Below are 12,244 nucleotides of genomic sequence, written 5' to 3' on the forward strand. Positions count from 1 at the left end.
TTGTTGCTGTGACTTTGAGTTCTTCCTGCAGAAACAGAGGTCTCTGGGGAGGAACATGAGAGGGGACATCAGCCTGAGGCTCCCAGCTGCCCTCTGCTGGCACTTCCTCCCATGCCCGGGCATCTGCAGGGATTTCTGCTTCTTCAGGTAGTGACCACCATGCCCATCTGCTGCAGCCTGGACCTGGGACATTCCCCAAGGCCCATGTGTTAAAGGCTTGGTCCCAGCCTGTGGTGCTACTGGGAGGGGGTGGAAGCTTCTGGAGGTGGGACCTGGGAGGCTCTGAGGCGTTGGAGGTGTGCCCTTGGAAGGGACCCTGGCACCCAGTCCCCTTCCTGGCCCTTCTTTGCTTCCCAGCTGCCACAACGTGAGCAGGCCTCCTCTGCATACCTTGCCTCCACACCCAAAGCAGCAGGTCAGGCGACCCTGGGCTGGAACCTCCGAGACCATGAGCCCAAATAACCTTTTCCCTTATTAAGCTGATTCATCTCAGGCGTTTGTCACAGCAGTGAAAATCCGACTAAGATACTATCAAGAGACAGGCTCCCCCTCTGCACCACGGGACGAGCGGGGGCCCTCCCTGCCCTCTGCGGCCCCTGATGCCCACTGCCCTGTATGGCCGCTCAGACAAGGGACACAGGTAAGCCAGGGTGCAATAAGCGGAGCGTCTCCTATTGAGGAGGGACCTGGCGGCCTGAAAACAGGGCCCGTGCCCCACACTGCCATGCAGTGTATGGCTGGCCCTCGGCCATCGTCCCGTCAGCCCCTCGGCCACCCTGTCTGCGCTCAGCGGCAGCCCTCGGCCGTCCAGGAGGACAGATGCCTCTGTGCCAGGGGCCTCGCTCCCCTCGCCGGACAGGATCGCCACGACCTGAAATGCCACAGGCTGAAGGTCACCGGAAGCTGTTATCTTCCACCGCTTTTCTCTTTCTGCCTCGTGAAGCGGAACAGAAGACCGAGGCGGCGAGGCGGCCCGCGTCTGTTCAGGGCAGCCTGGGGCGGCGGAGCCTGGCACGGCTGCCAACTCGGGCAGGAACCCCTCCCGCTCTACACCCAGGGCGAGTCTAGGCTTTGCCACGGCCCATCGTCCTGGTTGAAAAGCACTGCTAGGCTGATCTTTTGAATTCCATCCTCAAAACTGGAGAGGGACAAAGGCGCCTGTGCCCGGCCGTGGGCAGGACGTCCCCGGCGCCCGCCGGGAGGTGCCTGTGTCTCCCCCTCTTCTCTGCCAGCTCTTCACCAAGGGCCAAGAGAGGCTGACGGGGACGTGACTAAGCTGCTGTGGATGACAGCGCGGCCTCGGAGGCAAAGGGCCGAGCCCCTAGAGCCCCGCGGGAGAAAAGGCGGAGCTGCCCTGTGCTCCTCCCCCCGCTGTGGCCCCGGAGCCCTCAGCTCCTCCACGGCCGTTCAGCGTTAGAGAAGCAGAACTAACGAGAACCTGGAGCCACATTAGCGGTGATGTGCCAGGAAAGAGGCGACCCAGAGAGGCGATGGTCTCCCCACCGGCCGTGCTGAGCGTGGTGCCGGCAGAGGGGGCGCCGCGACCCCGTGGGAAGCCCCTGCCAGCTGCCCACCCTCCTCCGGGCTGGGGCGGCCCTGCAGTCCTGCTCCATCTCCTCACCCAGCTTGGCATCCTGCCTTCTGCAAGGGCGGGGGACACGCCAGGCACGAAAGCCTGTGCTCTGCCCTGTGCCCCAGGAAGCGGCGCCGCTCTCCGAGTCACGACGGCCCTGCGAGCTGAGGCACAGCGCTCCTGTTTGCGGCCGCTGGCCTGCACCGGCTGGCCTTCGAGGCCGAGCAGGCAACTTGTTCTGCCTCCTCCTGAAGTGCTCATGCTTTGGGGGCTTTCAACACACAGATGAAGGAAATACAGTAGCCCCTCCTTACCCAGTGCCACTTTCCACCCTTTCAGTTGCCCGTGGTCATCGTGGTCTAAAAGCATTCAATGGAGAATTCCAGAAATAAGCAACTCACAAGTTTTAAATTGCATGCCATTCTCAGCGGCAAGATGAAAGTTTGCACCCAGGATCCGAGTGGTCCCTTTGCCTCGCGTATCCACACTGTATGTGCTACCCTCTGGCTAGTCACTCAGTGGCCGTTGCTTGTCAGATCAATTCTTGCAGGGTTGCAGCGCCTGTGTTCAAGCAACCCTCATGTTATTTCATCATGGCCCACTGTGCAAGAGCGGCGATGCGGGCAATTTCACGGCAGTACCCTGTCAGAACGGTTCTGTTTTACTATTAGATAATGCTGTTAATCTCTTGTTGTGCCTAATTTGTAAATCAAAGTTCATCATAGGCATGTGTGTATAGAAAAAAAAAAAACAGAATATACAAGGCTTGGTACTATCTGGTTTCCAACATCCACTGGGGGTCTTGGAACATATCCCTTGTGGATAAGAGGGGGCCACTTAACTGTGGAATGATATTGAAGGTGCTTTGCCAAGTATCCACGTCCCCCCTTGAGCACCTGAAGGGTCTTGCCTCCCGACAGCTGCTTTGATCAGGATTTTGAGGAGGATAAGGAGAACTCCATGCAGTTCCATTTGGTATATGCCTTTGGGGCTTTCTGACATTAAACCTGAAGTGACGTGGTTCCATGGGTGAACCTGAGTTTTCAACACGAGACCCCAAAATATGGGTAAGCGCCCTTCAGCTGCCTAGCCCTCCTCTTGGGCCTGTAGTGCATGGGGCCCCAGGAACAACCAGCGAGCAGAGGGAGGCCAGCTCCTCTCTGGCGACAGACGGGGCCATCCCATGAGAGGTCCTAGCTCCAGAGGCGCCCCCTCCCCAGGCAGCGGCCTCTGGCAGGGGCCGAGCACCACGGTCAGCGGAGGGGAGCCCAGGAGCATGCAGGGCTCTGACTCAGGTGTTTAGTTCCATCATTGTGACACGTTAAGGTTTTGACATGGTTTTAGAGCGTGTGCGACACAGTACAGCAGCTCGCACAAACACATACACACGCACACGCACACGCACGGCATCTCTGAGGTGTACTGCTTGGATCTCCACATGCTAAGTGTGCCCTCAGGTTCCCCAAGCTTGTGAGCAGGGGCCGCGGCAGCCAGGGCGGGCTTGGCAGGGCACCCGGCCGGGCATTTCTGTCCGACTCAGTTCTCCTCTGACCAGCCATCTTTGCTCTGGAGCCCGGTCGGGTTGGCGGAGAAGGTCAGGTCACGTGTGGTCTGAGCTCTCCCTGGCCAGTCCTGTCCCTCTCCCTCCCATCTGTCACGGCGACACCCCCATCTCCGTGTCTGCTCCCGGGACCCACCTGACAGCACGCTCACTTTAGGTCCTGACGGATTCGTCATTAAAAGCATTTGCAGACTCTGTCACAAAGGGACTGCAGGACAGCGACCTCACTTATCCACCACCTCCATCCGCGGAGGGAGGGTGCGCTTCCGGGCCTGCCTTCCAGCTGGAGCGCCTGGGAGCCCAGGGGTTTTGCTAAGTGGCACTTTGCCGGCCAGAGACAGTGAGCTCAGCTGGGCGGCAGCCTGGGATCTCAGAGGCTGGCCTGCTTCCAAAGGAGGAGGATTGATTTTTTTGTCAACTGTGGTCCCAGAAGGAGGTCAGCAGGCAGAGGAAGAAACAGGCCCTGCCCTGCCTTTTCATGTCCCGGTGACAGCGCCGTGTGGGGAGGTGCCGCTCCTTCGCTGATTTGGCCTGTTCCCCTTGCAGACTCACCAGGGTCCGGGTGCCCTGCGGAAAGCCCCCACCCTTTTCTTGTACTGGGGACTGAACCCAGGGCTGCTTTGCCACCGAGTTATGTCCCCTGGTCCTTTAAGAAAACATTTTAAGAAGTGTTTTTGAGATAGGGTCTCACTCAGTTGCTAAGGCTGGCTCGACTTGCAATCCCCTGCCTGAGAGAATGGCCTTTGACCTAAGTGTCCTCTCCAGCTCAGTCCCTGAATTTACTTTTTCCTTAAAATCTTCTCATCAGTCTTTTGAAGATGTTCACAGGAAGCCAGTTAAAGGGTGGATGGGGCCAGGTTTCTCTTGGTTCTAGCATTTTCCCAGTACCGATTCATACAGACCCAATGTGTTATTTCTGAATCTCCTGTGCTTTCCGACCCCTTGACCTCATCCCTTTCACCCATGACAGTGGCCTGCCTCCTCTGCAGGGCCCGAGAGTCAGCCAGCCATCCTTCCTGACCTTGGGACTCAGGTCTGCGAGCTTCTCCCTGGGAGACTGTGAGCACTAGGCATTGACATCATGCAGCCCCCAACCCACTCTCCCACCCAAGCCACCTCCCAGCAGCCACTGTCCCCTCTTCATCCTGGTTTGTCCTGGTGAGCAGGTGCCACACTACAGGATGAATCAGAATGAAGTCAGTAAACCATCCCAGTGATTGGTCATTGGGGTGAGCACACAACCCTGGTTTAGACAACGAGACTGTTATGGTTGGATGTGAGGTGTCCCCCAAAAGCTCACGTGTGAGACAGTGCAGGAAGCTTCAGAGGAGAAATGACTGATGGGATTAATTGAAGTGGTGGGTGTGGCTGGAGGAGGTGGGAATTGGGGCATGGCTTTGGGGTACATATTTTGTATCTGGAGAGTGGAGTCTCTCTCTCTCTCTCTCTCTCTCTCTCTCTCTCTCTCTCTCTCTCTGCTTCCTGATGATGTCAGCTGCTTCCCTCTGCCACACTCTCTGCCATGATGTTCTGCCTCACCTTGAACCCTGAGGAATGGAGCTGGCCTTCTATGGACTAAGGCCTCTGAAACCCTGAGCCCTCAAATAAACTTTTCTCCTCTACAGTTGTGCTAGTCAGATCCTTTTAGTCACAGAAGTGAAAAAGGTTACTAAAACAGAGACCCAAGGAAAGTTCTGACAGACAGTATGAGAAAGATTTCCCTTCAGAACACAAGCAAAGAAAAGATACTTCCAGTGAATTCAATTGTCATTGAACCACATGAAATTGCTGATTAAATTTGACTATTTTTGGTCTACAATACCCACAATTTCCCGCAAACCACCCAGATATATTATCTCTGGTTCAGAGGAAATAGAAGGGAGTAAAGCCATTAGAGAATCTCAGAGCCATGGAGAGCAAAGATGATCCGTCACAAAGACGGGTGGTGACCAGGCAGCAGAAGTGTATGGATCAAGATTGGGAACTAAAGAGGTATGCAAAGCTGGGGCTTCCATAAACGAGAGAAGCGTTGCGTGGCAGCAAGAGAGCATTCCTGGAAACATTTAGACCCTTTGACTTACACAGAAGGGATTTGGGTTCAGTTAATGAGACTTACGGTCAATTAATAAGCTCTAAAGATAAAGAAATTTTCAGGTATTGGGGCAGGAAAAGTCGATAATATTTAAGAGGGAAAAATAAGGTCCTGGTTCTTTCCACATCATTATTCAGTGCTAGAAAAGAGTGGAAGATATTTGTAAAATTCTGAGGAAAAGAATGTGGGACCCAAGGATTTTATACCCAGCTAAGTTGTCATCATGGCGTGACTTAAGTTTTAGCAGGATTATTTGGGCTGGTGTGAGAAGAATATTTTCCATACAGTTCAGGGAGGAAAAAAAGTCCAGAGTTTTCTGAGCCCTCCCTGCCTGGCCTGGTCACCTGCTTTTTTCTGACTTTGTTTCCTCTTCATTCTCCCCTCTGACCTTGCTCCAGTCACACTGGTATCCTTGCCATTCTTTGGACACTCCTGCCTCAGTGACTTACACCTGCTGCCCCAGAATGCCCTTCCTCCAAGCTGACTGCATGGTTTGTCCCCATGTTGAACTGGCTTTCTGGTCAAGGACCACCTTATCTATGAGGTCCTTCCTCCCACCCTGCCTGCTGTCTTCTCCATAGAGCTTAGCACCACCTAATATATGTTGTATATTTAACCATCTATTCTGTTTGTTGATTTCCCCCTGCCCCGAATGTCAGGGCAACAGTTTGCTTTGTCTTTGCCAAACAATGGATGATTATATAGTTTATAAAGTTTTTTCTTTTTCTTTTTTGCAAAAAGTTGTATGAAGATAAAACCCAGTTTATGCAAAGATGAGTGGGAAAGTGGTAGCGATTAATGCCACATCAGTTCAGATACGTGGTGGAGCCACGTTCACAAAGATCTGAGGGGAAGAACCGAAACCGAAGAATTTTATACCCAACCATGTTGTCCTTTTATAAAGTCAGCAGAAAACATGCTCCAGCAGGAAATGTTCGTTTTGAAATTCAACCAACCAAGAAGTGAACTGAAATAAAGAACTCAGAAGTGAAGAAAATGGGAGGTGGTAAGTGGGTCTGAAAAAAGTGGCAGACCTACTCTTCTTCCTTCATGGTTTCCTGGCTGGGAAGAGTTCTCCCAAAGGTGTTTCTAAGGAGCATAATTCTAAGGAGCAGGTGTTGGCCCCAGCATCGGAACATCCCAGGCCAAAAGAGCAGACGACCATGCCCCTCCTAACCCAACAGATCCAAGATGAGAACGAGAACAGCTTAGTGGCCAGCCTTGACAACCTCAGCAATCTCTCCACCATCTAGAAGGCTATTCATTTCCAAGAATATGCCATGTGTTTCGCTACTAAAAATGGAATCAAGGTTACAGTGGACACTGCACAGTGTGTGCAAGCAAATGCTTTTATTCAGTCAGAAGAGCTCTGGGAAGCATTTTTTGAATCGGACATGACAAATGAGGTCCTGCAGATCACCATGTCTCCTGACAAGCCACATTTCAGGTCACCTGCTTTTGGAAATGCAGGAAACTCTCACCTTGACTATCCCAAAGATTCTGATCTGATGGAAGCATTTCACTGTAATTAGACCCAGGTTAACATTCAAGATTTCTTTACTGCAACCCTCTACGAAGGCATTAGTTTTGATCTTGTAAGGTGTCCATTCAGACAGATAACTGAGGAGTCGTTGCAATACAGTACACGATTAGAAATGAAGACGGACAAATATGTTCTGTGGAATATTACTGCTGCCCTGATGAAGAAGTTCCTGAATCTGAGTGTTGAGCATAAAAATTCACTATGATGTTTCTGTGTACACTTAAGAAAGACTACGCTCTCATTCTGAGTACAGTGCTCATGATTTTTTGTTGGACTTTCTTTAGGGAAGAAACATGGAGAAGGTAGGAGCAAGGTCCCCGTAGGCTAACAATTGCTGTGCATTTTATAAATGAATGTTTTCATGTAGGCTTAGACTATCCAGGTTATTGGACTGTCCTGTGGCTCTGTCTTTTGAACTCATGGGAATCCTTGTGAGTCAAGGTGAATAAGTTCTGTTCTGTTTCAGTAGAATGCTTGATAGACTTCAGGTTTAAAGTTGATGAAGCCACATAAGCAAGCTTCTCCCAGGAAATTCTGATGTGTGCCAAAGTTTGGAGACCATTTTTCTAAGGATACTATTGTTTGATTGCATACAGGCGATACTTGTGATTTCTTTCTGAGGTCGAAGCATTGTTAAACCCATCTGAATTGTTCTTATGGTTTACTTTTTATGTCTGTTTCTTGAAGAGTAAGAGTTTCAGATTTTCTACTCAGAACTGTTCAGGGCAATAAGTACTGCAATGAGTGCTTAATAGGTACCTTTCCACTTACCTGTGAAAGTTTCTGGGCTAATCCAGAGTATAGAAAACCAGTTATTTTGTACTTTACTGGGTAGTTTTCACTGAAATATTTTATGTCATTTTGTATTTAATAAAATATACTAACAAAAAAGAAGTGAAGGAAATGTAGCGTAACAAATAGTGGTGATCACAGAATCGTTCATTTATAAAAGGTGTTATTTTTTGAATTATGATCATTTTGAAGATTTTATAAATCCTGAAATCCTGACATAACTAGATTTACAAATAACCAACTGTGAGTTCGAAAGCGGCAAGTACAAGCAGATCCCGTTGCTCGCTGTTGAGAGCAGAGTCAAACGGGACAGGACGGCCTGATTCACGATGAAGCTGGAAACAGTACATCTCCCCAAGCTCTGGAGTTGTCTTATCCCATCTAGCACAATTTTTGAGAAAATTTTAAAAGGATGATATCTATTATTAAGATATGATCTTAAATTCATTAATTCCTAAAGTTCTACTTCACTTTCTTTTCCTTTGCTTAAATCCAAGTGAAGTGCAGCGCTTTCCGTCTTAAACCGCGGTGTGCGGGAGTCAGCAGTGCCCACACTCAGGCCCGGACCCGCCCCTGCCGTGGGTCCACCTCCCGCCTTCCGGCTGCGCCTTCTGCAGCGGGACAGGACCCGGAGTAACTACCACGTAACGGCACTGTTACTTCAGAGTGATCAGGAAGGACCTTTCTCTTCTCTACTCTTCTTGAGCCTGATGATTGACTAGGTATCATGTTTGTAAAGACGATAAACTCGTTCCGGCTGCCCTACCTGCCTGACTCCCAGGACGGTCACTGCACTCTGTTCCTGTGTTCCTGGGGGGCAATCAAGGCCTCCCCGGCTATGCAGACCCCTCCCTGCCTGGGCCTGCCGGACTCCCAGGCCTCTCCCAGGTCCCCAAGAGACACACTGCCCCCTCTAGACATGGTGACCTCCGCTTGGGAAGTCCTGTGGTCAGGCCCCGGGAGTCTGTGCCCTGCCAGCTTCTACTCAGCCCGTGAGCGCGTTGGCCAGCTCCCCGTGCTGGGCCCACGAGCCTCAGGGCTGGGCCGCCCTCTCCTGTGCATCCTGTTGTGCTTCCACAGCTGCCGAGGGCCTGCCCGGGTCCCTGGTTGCTAGTGCAATGCAGGAGGGACGATAAGAAGCGAACTGGACAGACTGTTGGGTAGACCCAAGCCTCTGCCCAGCGACGTCCCGTGGGAAGGCCAGGCGACTCGAGAGTCCCCTGGAAAGCTGCGGCGGTAGCACGGGGCCCCTGCTGCTGCCCACCCTGGCCAGGGCTCTGATGGCAGCAGCCACGGGCGGAGCCCCTGCTGGGAACCCACGCGCACGGAGCTCTTCAAGAGACCACCCCATGGGGGTCCAGAGTCCTTGACCTCTCGGCCTGAGGCCGGCGGGGGCTGGGAAGTGTGGAGAGGATGCCCTGTGGACTGGGACAGGAAGGCGCCCCGGGCTCTGGGGGGCGCTGCCTTCTTCTAGGAGGCTCCTGCCTGGGGGACTTGCACCGAAGGCCCCGGGTCGGGGCCTGAGCAGCCCGGCCTCAGCTCGGCTCTCCTTCCTAGTCCCAGATCTGGCCTCACTGGTGCACGCTTCCCGCGTGGGGTCCCGGCTGCCCTTCTGAGTCAGGGAGACTGTTTGTTCCCACCTCTCACCGCGAGTCACGGCTCCGCCAGGACAGCCTCATGTTCTTGGCCGTCAGAGCCAACGCTTGGTCACCTGCAAGGAGGAGAAACAAGGGCAGGTTTTCCTTGGGGCCTCAGAAGGTCACTGGTTCTGAAGGGGTGTGGTCTGGAGGAGTCCTGGACAGAGCCGCTTTTCCTAGCGACACTGTAGAATCAGCCCACACCCCCGGGGGGCTGTCCCCTGACACCAGAGGCTCCTCGCTGTGCCCGAGGGCTGGGCAGCGTGTTTGGGGAGCCAGCTGTGAAGCGCGGGCTCCTGCGCCTGGCCCGGGCCTGTCTGGGACTGCGTGGGCCTCAGTTTCCACGCTCGCGATGTGTCCCTTGCCTTGTGGGGCGATGGGTGTTGGTCACCGTGGACTTCCACAGTCTGCCGCTTGGGGCCTGAGTGGATTCAGTTTTGTTTACTCAGCTCATTGCTTTAGGGAGCTTGGCTGAGGCGAGAGGTCCCGTCGTTAGCTCTGCTGGGCTTCCCGCAACGCTCAGAAGGCCTGTTCTTATAGGCACAGGCCCTTTTCCGTAGGCCGGTGTGTGCGTGTGTGTGCCTGTGCGTGTATGTGTGTGCGCATGTACGTGTGTGTGTGCACGTGCATGTGCGTGCGTGTGCGTGTGCGTGTGTGTGCATGTGTGCGTGTGTGTGCACGTGCGTGTGTGTGCGCGCCCCTGTGCGTGTGCGTGTGTGCATGTGCGTGTGTGTGTGTGTATTCTTAAAGAAACGAGCTGCTGTTCTGCCGTTTCTTCCCTGTGGGCATCTGTGGACCCTGTGGGACTCTGGCCCTACTGGGCTGCAACCGGAACCTCTCTCCGAGTCCCCGCTAGAGGCAGAGGAGGTCTGTCCCCATCTCTGGGGACACGGCGTCACCCAGTCCAGCTCTGATCCCGATGGCCGGGTGAGTGGAGACGTTAGTGTTTTACTTCCCAGTAAAGTGATTTTAAAAGCGTTCCTGGGGGCAGAGGAGAGCCTGGCTGGCTGCGTCTCCTGGAAAGCGCGGGGTGGGGAGGCAGAGGTGGCCTCCACTGGGCCCGTGCACAGAGGCTCTCGAGGACGCCCAGACCACACGCTTCCTGCGATGAGGAAACCAGGTGGACGGGTGGGCAGCGTCTCCCGAGGGCATTGCCCCTCCTCTCCCAGGAAGGTGGCCTTTCTTTCCTTTTCCTGCTGCGCCGGGGCCAGAGCCCAGGGCCTCCTGCGAGCTGGGCCCACACTCTACCCTGGACTGCAGTCGGCAGAGGTGGGGCTTGGCACAGCCCTGAGCTGGCGGGGAAAGAGGAGAAGGGGCCTGGAGGGGAGGGGAGGGGAGGGGAGGGGAGGCCTGGCCCCCAGGTCTCCGTCCACGGCCCTTCGGCCCTTCGCGAGCTGGCTCTGCAGTCCTGCCTTTGAGCTGACCCCACGGGACACTCCTGGGGAGCGAGCCAGCGCCCAGGGGGGTCCGGGAGCTGCTGGGAGCCCTGGCGGGTCAGGGTCAGGGTCAGGGTCCTCCGTTCCTGCACTGGCCGGGGAGGCCTCCAGGCTCCCTCACCTGGAGGGCATGGCATGGCCCTCAAGGGACCCGCTGATTTCCAGGACCAGGACGTTTCCCGTGATGCAGGGGCTGATTTTCTAACCCATGAGCTGGGAGCAGAGCGGGAGGGTATCACAAATGGTGGAAAGAAGGGGACGGAGGCCGATGTCCACAGCGGGCCTGGGGGGCCTGTCCTTGGAAGGCCACTTCGATGACCCTTAGGCCCGGAACTCTGCGGTGGCCAGCGCGGAGCCGGGCAGAGCAGCTTTCCTGACCTTCACAGCACCGCCCTGCTCACCCCACTCAGCAGACGCGCCACCTGCTGGGGTGAGCGGGCGCCATGGGGCGGAGGGACTTTCACCTGATGGGGAAGGAGTGGGCAGGTGCACACGACTCAGTGACCCGCAGGGAAGCAGGCCCGCCGGGAGAGGGGAGAGGTGAGAGGTCTTGTCAACGGACGGTGGCCTTGGGGACTGACCCCGCTGTCACTGAGATGGCGGGATGCTGGCCCATGCCAGGCTCTCTTCCCCGCACAGCTGCAGTCAGGTCAAGCTCATGTGGCCGGCATTGTGACAGGGACGGACAGGGGAGGCCAGGTGGAGGTGTCACCTGCCTGTGGCTCTCCCGCAGGTCCTGCCAGCCCCTCCCACACGCAGGCCCGGGTTTAAGAACGCGGTGGAGCCTGGTGTCGCCACACAGAGCCAAGGTGCCACCAGCCCACTTCAGACCACGGCGCCAGGGAGGCTGGGCCACGTCTGGGGCTGGGGGCTGTGGTCACAGCAAGCGGGTCCCTTGTCCTGGCTGCGGGCAGTGACCTGACCCCCTCCGCCAGGGCCCCACTGAGTGCGCCTTTGTCTGCCCTGGTCCTGCCGGTCAGGCTGCACTGCATGTGCTCAGAGCCGCGGCCTCTCCTGCCCTCTCCTCTGTCCCCACCCCGCACGGCGTCTCACGAGGCAGGTGTCTAACACGTCTGCTATGAGACGGGAGGAGCGGCGGGGTCTGGGGTGTGTCAGACCCTGCAGGTGCAGGGCCACGGGTGGGCACAGGAGGAGCTGGATGTCGGGGATGGTGGGCACCTGGGAGCCTCAGAAGGGACGTTCCCCGTGGGGTGGCCTAGAATAAATAATGTGAAGAAATCTCCTTCCAAGTGCTTGGCAGGGGCAGCTTCAATACGGACCAGGCGGAAGCCTCTGAAAGGACCGGGGTGAGCCGGAGGATCTAGCCGGGGCCGGCAGCCTGCAGGCCCAGGTCACCCAGGACCTGCCCCTCGGCACCCGGGGACAGCAGTGGCCTGCGGTCTTCCTCCTCTCTCCATCCCTGTCCAGGCTGCCCTCCTTCTCTTCGGCACTGTCCCTCCTCTTCCCTCTTCCCCCTACTTTCCTCGCTTCCCCTCTCCACCTCTTTCAACTACAAGCCCTTCAGCTTAAAAAAAAAAAAAAAAGTTTGTTTTAATCCTGCAATAATTAGAGATTCAGTAGAAAGTCACCAAAATGGCACCGATGGCCCC

Source organism: Sciurus carolinensis, chromosome 8, assembly GCF_902686445.1.
Source record: "Sciurus carolinensis chromosome 8, mSciCar1.2, whole genome shotgun sequence".
NCBI classification, from domain to species: domain Eukaryota; kingdom Metazoa; phylum Chordata; class Mammalia; order Rodentia; family Sciuridae; genus Sciurus; species Sciurus carolinensis.